The sequence below is a fragment of the Theropithecus gelada genome, chromosome X (assembly GCF_003255815.1).
Source record: "Theropithecus gelada isolate Dixy chromosome X, Tgel_1.0, whole genome shotgun sequence".
In the NCBI taxonomy this organism is placed as follows: Eukaryota; Metazoa; Chordata; class Mammalia; order Primates; family Cercopithecidae; genus Theropithecus; species Theropithecus gelada.
In genome coordinates, this window is record NC_037689.1 from 39,219,871 (window position 1) to 39,234,082 (window position 14,212).

General features: G+C 45.9%; 1 protein-coding gene and 1 long non-coding RNA gene across 3 annotated transcripts in view; both read left to right on the top strand.

The window, feature by feature from the left end:
• The window catches only part of NHS (NHS actin remodeling regulator), a 368,117-nt gene that overhangs the window by 158,545 nt on the left and 195,360 nt on the right, over positions 1-14,212 (top strand). The window lies entirely within an intron of this gene.
• LOC112615525 overlaps positions 1,042-14,212 on the top strand; it is a 57,286-nt gene continuing 44,115 nt past the window's right edge. The window contains exon 1 of the long non-coding RNA XR_003117397.1: positions 1,042-1,360. This is a non-coding gene — a long non-coding RNA (uncharacterized LOC112615525). The remainder of the gene's footprint in view (positions 1,361-14,212) is intronic.

A 14,212-nucleotide genomic window follows, 5' to 3' on the forward strand; every position in this document is an offset into this window, starting at 1 on the left:
ACGCCAAATGCCCTTGAGCACTGTGCCAGCCCTCTTGACTGGAAGCTGGGGAAGGAAACTTTCTCAGGCCCTCTCTCTCTTGGCTTCTATTTCCCCTTTCATTTTGTGGTCTGAGTGGCCCCCGCCCCTCCTTGCATAAACCCCTCTGCAGTTAGCATCAACAAATCCCAAGTTGTTTGTATGTGTGTCTAAAAGAAAAATTCTCTGAGGATTAAAAGCAGACACAATAGAGGGAGTGCTCCCTTTTGCTTTAATCACTTCAGGCTCCTACGTGTTGACAGAAAGTTTTGTTAGTATCCAAGTTTAAGGAAAGGAGTATGCAGGGGTGGCATTTTTTTTTTCCTGTGTTGAATTCTTTAAGTTTGTTGAGATATCTGGTAAACCACAAGATGCTCCCTTTTTAAATAGGCTTCACTGTCCCCTTGGCCTGCCCTATAAAAGCGCTGCTCCCTTCAAAGAGATCCATAATCATGCTGAGTCTGTGGGTTGCACGACTATACCCATTGGTCTTATCTGCAAGTTGAGTTTGATCTTCCTGGCTGAAACCTGTGAGATGTTCCTTCTCTCTGAGCCTCTACTCTTATGTCTCCACATTCTTTTCTTCCCTTTCTGCTCCCAACCCCACCCCCAAATTAATTGGTGTCTGGCGACTTGTTCTACTGCTTCCTCTTGTTTTCTGTGGCTTTTGTCTAGGGCAGTGGGGGATGGTGATTCTTCCCTCACCCCCAGGGGACATGTGGCAATGTCTGGAGACATTTTTGGTTGCCACAACTGGGGAAAAGGGGCATCTAGTGAGGAGAAGCAATGGATGCTGCTAAACCTCCTACAATGCACAGTGCATCTCCCACAGCAGAGAATGATCCAGTCTCAATTGTCACCAGTGCCACCACAAGGAGCCCTTGATCTAGCAGGTTGCTTTCTGGTGGGGTGCTCCTGCCTCTGATATGGCTCCTCCTCCTCTCTCTTCTTCCTCAAGAGGACTGTTCTTGTGTCTAATATTGGTTACATCACCCCTGCCCTTAAATAACTAAACTCACAGAAGGAGAAAATGTTTCCTTAAGGATGCTACTGACTCTGGAATCCTTGAGTTACATGTGAATAACTGGGTCATGCATGTCGGCATTAAGAAACAATCACCGAACTACTGATTCTGGGTTGCTCTGGGTGGCAGCTGTGCTGGGTTTACCCATGGAGGAACTTCATGGCTGCTCATCTTTGACTCTTTTCTGAGGAACCAGATCTCTCTCGGAGTGCTGACTTACCCCTTCTTCAAACATGCTGTGTGGCTTCGGGATATGGCTGCTGGCTTTAAAAAAGAAGGAAAAATAAATTAAGACACTCACACTTCAAGACAACCCCTGTGAGTATATATTATACTGGGAATGCCCCATTTCTCAAATATTTATAAGTATATGGTCTCTTGGAATGTTCTAGGTCTGTCATTTGGGAAGGTTAGACAGCCCTGGGACACCATCGTTTTTCATAAGCACAGGACACTTTCACAAACACCAGATTGACAGCTGGGTGATGCCAAGGGAATGGTGATGTGTTGCCCTGTGTGTATCTGGGATGTGTCAAATATCCCTCCCTTCCTTCCTTTTCCCTCCCTCCCTCCCTCCCTCCTTTCCTTCCTTCCTTCCTTCCTTCCTTCCTTCCTTCCTTCCTTCCTTCCTTCCTTCCTTCCTCCTTCCCTTCCTTTTTTCCTTTCTTTTTTCTTCCTCCCTCCTTCCCTTCTTCCCCTCTTTTCTTTCCAAGCACATCAGTGAGAATGTAGCACAGCTTGATTTTCTGAAGTTCGTCAACTACTGTGTGCTGCTTGTCAAGAAGGGTGCTATATAAGCTGAAATGCTGCTCTAAATTTCACATTATCCCTTCCTGCTGCTCATTGAGTTATTTAATTAGAAGCTGCCATATTTTCTAGGGAAAACACTTTGAACAGAAGGCCCGATTTCACTGAGAATGGATGCCTTTATTATGTGTCAAGGAGATAAAAATTGCTAGTAAGATGTCAGTGTGTATATGTATATGAAATACAGAAAAGCGCACGTACGTATATGAAGAGCAATCAAAAGAGAAATGCGAAGGGGTTGGAAAATTAAAGGTGTCAGATCCAGTCAATGATTTGGTTCCTGCTCAGGAGTGTGTAAGCTTCAGTTGGCTCCAGTTTGGCTAACACTGCAATGCCTTTAGTGTCACTGAAGCTGACAAACAGAGCTGACACGTTGTTTTTCTAGGGGAAAAAAATGCTCTCCTTCCACATTCCCAGTGCAGACAACAGCAGAAAACAGAAATGAGACCCAACTGCCCAGAGTCCACACAGACTCTAACTCAAAGTCTTTGAATTATGTATTCAATTCTTGCCACTTTGTACATTTTCCCTTAAAGAAAATTCTAAAAAATCAGTTCATAGTAGCTCTTAAAAAGCATGGAGGGGCATTCAGGATTAAATTCATCCCAAGAGGCAGATTTTAAGTTTCATTCTTAGGAAGAGATTTTGTGTTTAGGGTATGATGGTGTGGAGTTCATAGGAAGGGATGTCAGGTAAAACCAACTGCATCCTGTCTTTTGAGTTTGTTTTCCCTTTGGTGTTCCCTGTTGACATGCGCCTTTCACTTTGCTTGGAGACTCTCTGGATGTGCAGGCTGCTTCATGTCCTTTAGGCTGTTCTGTGGCAGCCAAGGAGGTTTCCTTTTTTCTTCCTTCTACTTCTGGGCCACAGACAGGAAAGAACAAAGATGCTTTCCCTGCACTGACTCCAAGTTGAAGCTAATCAAACTCCCCTCTGAAAGGGGTTAATCATTTAAAAATAGCTCGAGAAGAACTTGAAAGTGACTTTCAGTGAACATGTCCAGCAATCTCTGGATTTAAATCCCCTCCTCTCCTCTCCCTCTCCAGCCAGGTCACTGGATGGGGATGGCTTATTTCGATCTGCTCGCTAGGTTTTTCAGCCCTGCTGAGAGAGACGCCAGTGCTGGGCTTTAATGTGGAGGAAATTCAGTTAAGGAGCATGACATTTCTCAGGTTTCTGGAGAGATGGATATTTTGGCTTATGTTGAGTGCTACCGACCCCATTTGTCACCAGCAAGCAGATGGATAGTCCCTTAACCTCTCAGAATGGGGTGAAGGGATGATTTGGACCTTTGCTACTCAAAGTGTGGTCCTTGGACTAGCAGTATCGTCTCCCCTGGGAGCTGGTTAGAGATGCAGAATCAGGGCTCCACTGCTGACTGACTGAATCTGAATTTGCTGTTTAACATGATCCACAGGTGATTCAGACGCACATTAACGTTTCAGAAGCACTGGTCCAGGGCAGTGGTTATCAAATTTGAGCATACATTGGAATTTGTTTCAACAATCCTGTTAAAACACAGATTGCTCAATACTACTCTCAGAGTTTTGAATCCATCAGGTTTGAGTCAGGGCCAGAGAATCTGCATTTCTTCCTTTCTTTTTTCTTTTTTTTTTTTTTTTTTTCAGACAAGGTCTCACTCTGCCACCCAGGCTGGGATACCATGGCACAATCATAGCTCACTGCAGCCTCAAATTCCTAGGCTGGTCTTGAACTGCTGGCTCAAGTGATTCTCCTGCCTCAACCTCCCAAAGTGCTGGAATTTCAGGCGGGAGCCTCCCTGCCAGCCAAATCTGCTGCATTTCAAACAGGTTCCCTGTTGATGCCCATGCTTCTGGTGAGGTGGAGGATCACACATTGGGAATAGCTGTTCTGGAGGAACCCTGGCCCTTCTGGCAGCCTTTATTTCTCTCTCCATGGAAACGCTCACACCAGCCAGGCCACCCTTGCCCCTGCCTCATGCTTTCGATTCCCTTCCCCTTCTTCCCTTTGGAGAGGCCAGTTCCTCCCCCTTATGAACCTCCCCCATTTCCTAGCTGTGAATTCAAGCTCACACTTTCCTTTCCTGGCCACTCTGAGCTTTCCCATCCCCCTTCAGTGGCCCACCAGTTCATCCCCTGGTGCCCCAGCCTTCCCAGTTAGATTGCAAGCTCGAAGTGGGCCTTCCCCTCCCTCACTATCCCTCTAATCCATCACCAGGATCATTCATTTCACTGTCCAAGTATCTCTCAGATCCCTCTTCTGCCCTCTACCCTAACTACCACCCCTGTGGTCTAAGCCCTGTCTTCTCCTGCAGCTGTCTTTGGAGGTCTCCTTGTAGCCTCTCTTGCATTTGTCCAGTCTTTTCTACTATCAAGTCCAAGTGACCTATTCAAAGTCTCCCGCACTATTACTCCCTCCCCCTCCTCTGCCACCGCTTCAGCTCTTTCTGTGACATCATTGGTTGTAGCCTACAATCCTGAGCATGGCCCTGAAGGCCCTTAGGGTGGGCCCTGGCTATGCTTCTGTCTTTCTCTCTGCTGCCCTCCCTTGGCTTTGTGCTGCAGTCACACTGGCCTATTTCAGGCCCCCACAGGGCCTTTGCACAAGCTGAGGTGCTTTCTCCAGCCTCACCTCACCTGCTTAGTGCCTCAGCATCCTGCCAATGGCCCCTCAAGCTTCCCCAGGGAGACTTCCTTTGACTTTCCCCAGCCAGTGAGGTTCATTTGTTATTGACCCTCCTTCTTATCCTCATAGTGCTTTTTGCCCTATGCAGTTATATATCCAAAATGTGACAACTGGATTAATGCATGTCTCTCCTGCTAGACTATAAGTTCCATGGAGTGAGGACCCATTCATTTGTGTTGATTCTTGTGTCCCCAGGAGCTGGTATCTAGAATGCACCCAACAAATATTTGTTGGTGATGTCAGTGGGATCCTTTGCAACTCCATGCAGTGGTTCACACCCCACATAGACTGTCCACTCCGTATAGGGGGTGTATAGGAGCATGGGTCTCCTAAAATATGATACTGGAAAATGAAAACCAGACTCCCCGCCAAACCTATAACAATTGCCTTTTAAAAATTGTTTTAAATTTATAAGAATTCAGCTCTGAATGTCTAGATAATTGGTAGCATGAATGGGCCCTCAAGGTCAGGAAGACTTCTTTGCTCTGGTTTTAATTAGTGCAAGGCGGAAGCCATTTCTATGTAAATGAATCTATCCATGAGGCACACTTCTTCAGCCCTGATTATATGCCAGGCACTGGACCCGAGCCCCAGGAAACAAAGATGAATGATACAGTCCCTGCCCTTGAAGGGAGGAAAAGCAGATTTCCCTGGAGAAAAGGTCTCTGGAGAACTTCCTAGCAGTAAATAATTCAGTAACAGTATGGACGATAGCACCAGAAGTGTGCCTTGAGTTTAGTATCAACCTCAGTGCTCCCCTCACTGTGCATTTTGAAGACTTCCTCCTTTACAAAGACAAGAGCAGATTCAGAGCACCTGAGATGTCACCATGAAATATGGTCTCTAGAATGTCTCCCAGGAAGGGATGAGATCTTGGTCCTTCAGTGAAAATGCCAACATTATTGGAAGAAAGCCCAGACCAAGGAAGGGGCTGGGGCTGGGGTTCTGAAGTAAACTAACTGCTAACCTGGGTTCAAACCTTGACCCAGCCACTCACTGGTGGGTAACTTGGGCCCTTTTCTTAAATTATTTAAGCCTTAGTTTCTTATCTATGAAATGGGTATAATAGCTTCTACCAGTAGAGCCATGGGGAGGAATAAATAAAATCCTGTGTGTGGGGCATTCAGCACAATGCCTGTAGTATAGAGTTGCTGAATCTATTGTTATGATGAGTATTAGCTATGCAGAGCAGGGCCTACCAAAGACCTACGCGGATTCTTCTATAATGAACAACAACCATCACCAGAAAAGGCTAGTAAGTTGCTGGCAAGTGTCTGCCCTGCCCACCACAGAGTAGTGTGGGTGCAGCAAAGACATGGGAGAGGGCCAAAGCTCTTAGAGAAGTGAAAGTCATTGGCATAGCTCTATATGGAATTGTCTCCAGTGCGTGAGTCTATGTGCTTAAGTCCTTTACACATTTTTTGGCAACCTTTTTTGTAAGGCTGCTTGTTGATTTTTATTTTTTATTTTTTTAAGTGAGACAGGGTTTTGCTCTGTCACCCAGGCTGCAGTGCAGTGACACGATCATGGCTCACTGTAGTCTCGACCTCCCAGGCTCAAGTGATCCTCCTGCCTCAGCTTCCCAAGTAGCTGGGACTACAGGCATGCACCACCACGCCTGGCTAATTTTTGTATTTTTTATAGAGACAGGGTCTCTGTATGTTACCCAGACTGGTTTTGAACTCTGGAACTTAAGCAGTCCACCTGCCTCGGCTTCCGAAAGTGCTAGGATTACAGGTGTGAGCCACTGCACCTGGCCTTGTTGTTTTTTAAAATTATGGGTTTAATACTTTTAAAGCAATCAGGGAATAATCATTTTCAAGTACTGAGCACAAAGTGCTGACTCCTGCTAGGAAGATGGACAGGGCTGGGGTCATAGGCATGACCTTGGGTCTTGGAGAACTGAGTTTGCTTCCTGACACAGCCCTTTGGGTCCCATGACCTTGGGCAGCCCCTACAGCCTCTCTAAGTCTTGCTTTCATGGCCTGCACTATGAGGTTAATAGTAATGCCTATTCTGAGGGCTGTTTTGAAGATTACATGACATAAATACAGAAATGTCTAACACTATGTCCAATAAATTGTTGTTTCTCTTATCTTCCCATCAATATGCACTTTTCTTGAGCAAAAGTCTTGTCAGCACTTAACAGAATTAATTACAAAACCTAATTAAGGGAGTCTATAAGTGTGATATTTTACTGTTTTCTCCCTTTTGATGATGAGTTCTCTCACCTACTGAGAGGAAGAAAGGCTTCTTCAGACTGTTGCCTGAAAGGTCATTTTGTGTGTGTGTGTGTGTGTGTGTGTGTGTGTATGCACGTGCATGCGTGCGCACGTGTGCATGCACACATGTGTCTACTCTGACATTAACACACTTTGTCCAGGATGCATTCATGATGCCCTGGCAGCCAGTGGGTCTTTGGAAGGAATTCATAGGATTGAGACTATGAGTTGATTTCATGAGCAGAAAATTGTATATTTTGACGAGAGAACATTAGAGAATGCCTCCTGAAGAAGGTCACAAGGAGGCCAGTGTTGTTAGCGATGCCTGGGACATTGACTTTTGGGAAGTAATGCCATGTGTTTCTTCCCCCAGGCCCATAGCTACCTTTGCTTAGCCAGCACACACCCTCATGTTGGAGACTTCGGTGGCTCTTGGTGGATTTTTGTGTTGCTGTAACTTTCCTGTTTTGAAAGTTAGGGACAAGAGCTCAGAAAGCAGCAACCTCTTCAAAGAGAGAAATTAAAAGTATAGTTATGACTCTAATGACTCTAGCGGCCCCATAAATGGTAACTCCCCAGGGTCTATGGCTTCATGAGGGACCCTTGGCCAAATCCACTGTGAGGTTCCAAAATTTAATTGTATCCAAACATAAAGTCAAGTGTATAAAAAATAATTTCCAACAATTTCCACAAGCCCTGGTTGTTTGATTCAGGAACTGAATAAGTGCCCAGACTCATGTTCAATGTTGGTCCTTTTCTAGCAGATGCTATTGGTGCCCACCCACAAGTTCTTGGCATCTGGTGTCCCAGTGCACACCTGGACAGTGTCCTACTCCAAGTGTCTGCAGTTCTCTGCCTGAGGGCTTTCTGTCAGCCTTCGAGCAGGGCAGATGCAGAGTGGCTGGGGATTAATGTTCCTGAACAGCCTTCAGTCAATGAAAGATGAGAGCTGGAGAGTCAATACCCTAGCTTCCTCACTTCTCAGGTGGGCCGATTCTGAGCTGTGTACTACAGTGTCTTCCAGAGTCTGCAAACAAGATTGAACTTCGGTTGCCTGTGGCAGAAACCTGTTTCATAACCTAACTTTATGGCTTCCTTCCCTTCCCCGTCTCACTTACCCCCTCTTCCACTATGTTTCCTGAAAGCATCTCCCAAACATATCATTTATACTTGAATCCTTGTCTCAGGGTTGGCATTTGGGGAAATTCATACTAAGGCAACATTTCAGAGTGACCCTGGGAAAAAAAAAAGAAGGAACGATGTCTTTCACTGAAGTACAATGTAAAACCTGGGTTACCAACCCTAGTCTCACTGTTTCCTCTGACCTCGGGCATTTCTTGAGATTTTGCCCCTCCTCCGTAAAATGATGGTCACAGGTTGATTCAACTGGGGTGTGATAGGTGGATCAGGTGGAACAATGATTTGTTGCATGGGATGAACTAAGCATTCCAGGTCATCTAGAATCTCTGTGCCTACTAGAAGCAGTAAGGGAGGCCCTCTCCTAGTCACAACCAAAAGCACCCCCGACACTGCCATATACCTGTAGGGGGCAGCACCGTCCCTGGTCAACCACCGCTAACATATTTCTCAAGTCTGCTCTAGTTTTGACATTCTAAGATGAGTTGATTGATCAAGAACCTCAGACTGGGATAGTGTCCACCATGGTATATTTCAGTCTGGGGAGTGGTGAGGAGTGGCTGAATGGTAACTTTTTCTTTTAGAGACAGGGTCTTGCTCTGTCACCCAGGCTAGAATGCAGCAGTGTAATCATAGCTCACTGCAGCCTTGGACTCCTGGGCTCAAGCAATCGTTTTGCCTCAGCCCCTCAAGTAGCTGGGACCACAGGCGCCCACCACCATGCTTGGCTATTTTTTTTAGAAACTTTTTGTAGATATGGGACCTTGCTACATTGCCCAGGCTGTTCTTGAACTCCTGGGCTCAAGTGATCCTCCCATCTTGGCTTCCCAAAGTGCTGGGATTACAGGTGTGAGCCACTGCACCCAGCTGGTAACTCTTGAATAGATTCTGTATTGTCAGAAATAACCACTGACTTGCCTCCTTCCTGAAATGTTGAAGAAGGGAACATTTAACTCATTCCCTCTGCTTCCCTAAACTCCTTGGCCAAGTTCCCCCTTCATTCATTTGACAGGTCTTCCCTGTGTCTGTAGCTGGTGATGAACTTTAAAAACTTGCGTTCGGGCTGGGCACAGTGGCTCACGACTGTAATCCCAGCACTTTGGGAAGCTGAGGCGGGTGGATCACGAGGTCAGGAGATCAAGACCAGCCTGGCTAACACGGTGGAACCCCGTCTCTACTAAAAATACAAAAAAAATTAGCCGGGCGTGGTGGTGGGTACCTTTAGTCCCAGCTACCCAGGAGGCTGAGGCAGGAGAATGGTATGAACCTGGGAGGCAGAGCTTGCAGTGAGCTGAGATTGCACCACTGCACTCCAGCCTGGGTGACAGAGTGAGACTCCATCTCAAAAAACCAAACAAACAAACAAACAAAAACTTGCATTCAAACCTATACTGGCTCTTTCTTAGAGCCAGTTCATCCCTGGGCAATAACATGCCCAGCTGTCTCTACCTAGTCAGAGATCCATGTGTAGAGTATAGAGGGAAGGAAAAAGTACTGGAAGGTTTGCTCCATCTGAGTCAGAGTCAGATTTGTGATTTATTGATTTATTCCTGAGCCATTTGTTGTTCTGCTAGTGGGGTGGTTTGGGATCATCACCATTTTCCTTTCTGTTTCTTGCAGAAAAGTTAGAGGAACCCAATTAATTGCTTCTTTTTCTTTAAGAAAATCTAAAAGTATATTCCTGTGTGGGCAAGATAGGTCTCACTTATGCTACACACTTAGCCACTGTCTGACACATAGGAAACTTTCTATAAATGTATACTGTGTTGACTAATCAACAAGTTGTTCTTGTTCATTGCATGAAACCTTTGAGAATGTTTCTTTGCAAAGCCCCTTTTTTTCCGTTCTAAGAAGGTATTTGAAGACCATGCTACCAGGCTTTTATGGTGTATGGTGAGTTGAATTTTTCCAGGAAGGAAACTTTTGGGGAATTCTAATCTTGATTTTCCATAAAGTGATTGAACTGTGGAGATAAATTGAAATATGAGTCATGAAATGTATTGAAATAGCAGCAAAGACTTGCCAGATGGAAAGCAAAGCAAAGACTCTTGTCATGTCCAAGCAAGACAAAGACCAATTTACAAAAAAAGGATAAGTGGGGCGTCTTCCTTCCATCTCTCCCATCTCAGGCGCGTATATGGCATCAAACTTGAAGTGAAGTTTCTGGTAGATGTTTTGCCTGTTCTGTTAGGTTTTGCAATAAGCAAAACTGACCAGTGAAGTTCGATCAAAAGCACCATTAGGAGATGAGAGCTTTATCTTTAAATGTGATCCAAGCATAATGAACAATGAAATTCCTGTGATTAAAGGTTTAAACTGGGGCAAATCTACACCTAGAAGAAGACAGAATCTCTTTAGGTTTAAAGGGGCAAATCTACACCTAGAAGAAGACAGAATCTCTTTGGATGAGGAGGAGAAAGCAAAGTGAATTGGAAGTAAATTATGTAGCTGAAAATTTTCCAGTAATATGCTTCCCAGCCTGTCCCAGGCAGAGATAAGGACAGGGTCCTGCCTGGTGCTACCCTGAGCTAACTTCTCAAAAATCAGATACTTTAGAGGTGAATTTCTGTAAAAGGACAAAGTTGAACTTCAAAAAAGAAAAGTATCACGTTCCCCCAAAATGGAGGTGGCCTGTTGGCTCAGCAGAGTGGCTAAGTCAAGTAGGAAATGTGGCATCTGGCCTAGCAGTGACAGGAGACTACGTTGCATTAGGGGTTAGACAAAGGTCAGCAAAGCCAAAGGGTTTAAAAGAGGCGGGCGTGGGGACTGTCCTGCTCAGCTTCCTGACCCGCCAGGCTGATGTCAGAGGGTTTATTCAGATTTGAGGGCTTTTGTTTGGGGGGATTGGAGTGATTCCTAAGAGACAATGCCCGACTGGAGGCTGGGGGCACGTGACGCCTGAATTGAATTTGGGCAGTTGCTGAGCAGATGGGGATCAGAGGGGAAAACAAAAGGGAAGCTGTTCCCAGCACATCCACAGGAAGGGAGAATTGCAGAGCCAGCCGCAGGCAGGAGGGCTTCCTGCTCAGCCTGGCTGTGGAGGCCTCCAGTGCCCCCATCTTGCAGAAGGCCAAGCATTCCTAGGGCTAGTGGGACTTTGGCCCTTTCGCAGAGAGGAGAGAGGGTGGAAGTGGAGGCAGGTCAGGAGCATGAACTTCTTGAGTTCAGATTTCAGGTTTGTGCATTTCCTCATCTGCAGGCTGGCAAGTTTCCTGGACTCATATAGTCTCACACCCTCATTTTCAGGTGCAGGAGCTGAGACCTGTAAAAGTGCACTGCCTTTCCTGGACTCTCAGTGTCTTAGGTTGGCTTCCTCTAAAAGCAGACATGGCACAAGGAATAGAGCAAATGTTCTTTGCTCAGGGTGGGTCCTGGAAGCAGTGGTTAGGGACTGGAGAGGTAACACAGGGACGAGAAGGAAGCTGACATAGGTGCATTAAAGAGTAGGCTCCTAGCATGGGCAACTGGGGCTCCGTCCTACTGGGGACCTCTGGGCAACTAAGCAGAACACACTTCAGAGTTTCCTGCCTAGGGGGTGAAGAAGCTGGGGTGTTCTTCATAATTCCTCACCTTTGCTAACTGCTCCCGGAGATGTTGAGTCCCTGGCACTTCTGTGTTCCAGTGACCAGAGAAAACCCTCAGGGAGAGGGTCATAGGTGTTATGGAGCAGGAAGCCATGAACATGTGCAAAGTGGGAAGGGGCTTCACCAGGCAGATTTCTAGTCATGCTCTTATCAATTTCCTTAGCTTGTGGGGAAGCCAACCTTTCTGAGGCCAGGAAAGCATTTCTCTGGGTGCCCAATATTGCACAGACAGATCAAAAATGCTTTTCTTTGCTCTTAAGTGGGGCGTACACTTCTCTTCTTCCTGGGAGCGCATTAGATGTCCAGGTTGGATGTACAGTGACTGTCCCTCTCTCCTGCTTCCCTGGCTAGCCACTGCCCTTGTCTTTCTGCCTCGCTTTCAGCCAGGCTTTTTGGCTTTCCATTTTATTTCTAGTAAAAGCCAGAGTCCCAAGCAACTACAAGAGTCTACATGATGGGCACATGCCCTCTACCCACATGCCTCTCTGATGACACCTCTACCATTTTTCCTCTTTCTCACTGCATCCCCACTGCATTGCCCCCTTGTTGCTTCTCAAGCCTACCATATATGCAGGGTCTTCCTTCAAGGCCTTTGCCCTTGCTGTTCTCTCTGCCTGGAATGCTTTCCCCTGAAAGCATGGTTCTGGCTCTTTCCTCTTTAGGAGAGAGTCATATCTTGCCTTATTGGTTAGTGAGACCCTTCCCAACCACCCCATTTAAAACATCACACAACCACTCCCTTTCTCTGTCCTCCTTCCCTGCTTGATGGTTCTCCACAGTCCTTAATGCTCTGCGACATAGCATATAATTGTTTTATTTAACTTTACACCATGTATCTGCTTCTCTGCTTGGCCTCTCTTGAATATAAGCTTTATGGGGGCAGAGACCTGTGTCTGGTTCACTGCTGTATCTCCAGTGCCTAGAATTGTGCCTGGCACATAGTAGATGCTAAGCAAAATTATCAAATGAATTGATCAGTGGCGATTAGACAATTTTTTCTCTTTTTCCTCCCTTCTGTAGCTCCTAGCACATGTCTGGGACCTTTCTGCCCTAAAATTGAAGCATCCCCAGGGAAGTTTATCCTTGTGCAGTAGACAGAACAGAGGCTTTGGACACTAGCAGACCTTGATTGGAACCACTAGGTTCAAAACCCAGCTCCCCCAAAATTCCAAGCATTACTAGCTCACCAATATCTAGCTCACCCCAGTAGGAACATCTAAAGCTTCAAAAGAGGCATAGCAAGGAGGGCTTGATCTTCTTGGTTTGACAAGTCATTGTTTGCTGATTGCTTGACATATCTCTGCCCTGCCTCCCTGCCAACATTGTCCTGCAAGATGGCCAGAGCCTTTTGAAGCAGCCTGTGGAGAGCCTGCCAGGGTTCTGTGTACTTGCATGCCTGCCCCCCAGTTGCAGAGGAGCGGTTTTTGCATTTCTGCCACTTGCCTGACCTGCTGCGGCAAAGCAGCCCACTGGGGAAGCTTGGCATCACTGCCTGGCACTGGTGCTCATTCCTTCCTGGCATTGGCCCATGCCAGCAGGAACAAGGACAGTGCCAAGCATGCCACTATGGTTGTGCCAACCAGTTCCACTGCAGCAGTGGCCTGAGGATGCTTGAACCTGCCCGGCTGTCATTACAACGAATGCCAAAGACACTGAAGGGGGTTGGCCATTTCCTTGCAGTTTTCTTTCTCCAAGCAATTGTGGCTTGCTGGGTCAGCTTCAGAAGCATTTATTATTCACATGCCTGAATCTAGAGAAGGTAGAGCTTCTACAAAATTACACAAAGGGAAATTTTCCTTGTGGAAGTCCTGAATCCAGAGAGAGAGAGAGAGAGAGAGAGAGAGAGAAAGAAAGAAATGGGGGAGAAACAGACCACAGAGACAGAGAAAGTTGAGATGTGTAGTACTCAGACCTGGCTGGGTTCAAGTTCAGGATCCATGACTTCTAGGCTGGATAACCTTGGACAAGTTATATGATCATTCTAAGCCCCAGTTGTCTTGTCTACAAAATGGGTAGAATAATTATATCTAGCTTGTAGGATTTTTATGAGGAGTAAAGGAGATATAAGTAATAACACAGTATATAACACATAGTATTTATTCAGTTAATGTTAGCTGTTATGATTACTTGTATATTATTAATAATGTCCTCATACTTTTTTATCCTCTGAGGGAGGTGGTATAAACCAGTGCTTCTCAAACTTTAGTTCATAGCAATCATCAGGAGAGTTGATCAAAATGCAGATTTCTGAGCCCTGCCCCCAGAGATTCTGATTCTACAGGTCTGTATTTATAACAAGTTCCCTGGTGATACTGGTGATGTTGGTCCACGGACCACACTTTGAGCGGCAGCATTGGTATAACCCACAGGGCAACAGATATTCTGATGCATTTGAGGGATGGATGCAATGCATTTCATCTTAGTTCTTGCTTTACCTGCCTGCAACTCCTATTCCATTTGGCTACAGAATGAGTGCTTAACATTGTCCTAAGCATTGATAAGATGAGAAGGCAGAAGCTAATGCCTAGAAAAACTAACATAACTAGGAAATGCTCAGAGCTTGAAGGTTGATCCCATTGCTGAACCTGATGCTACTTAGAAGTCAGAACATATTCCAGTCACAGATAAGTGTAGGTTCCTCTTCCCAGGGGAGGCAGATGGAGCTGATGGAAGGAAAACATGCTCATTGTCTGCTTCTCTTGTACAGAGCTCATGCAGGGGGGGAAATAAGGGTGCTTCAGAAGTACTCTGTA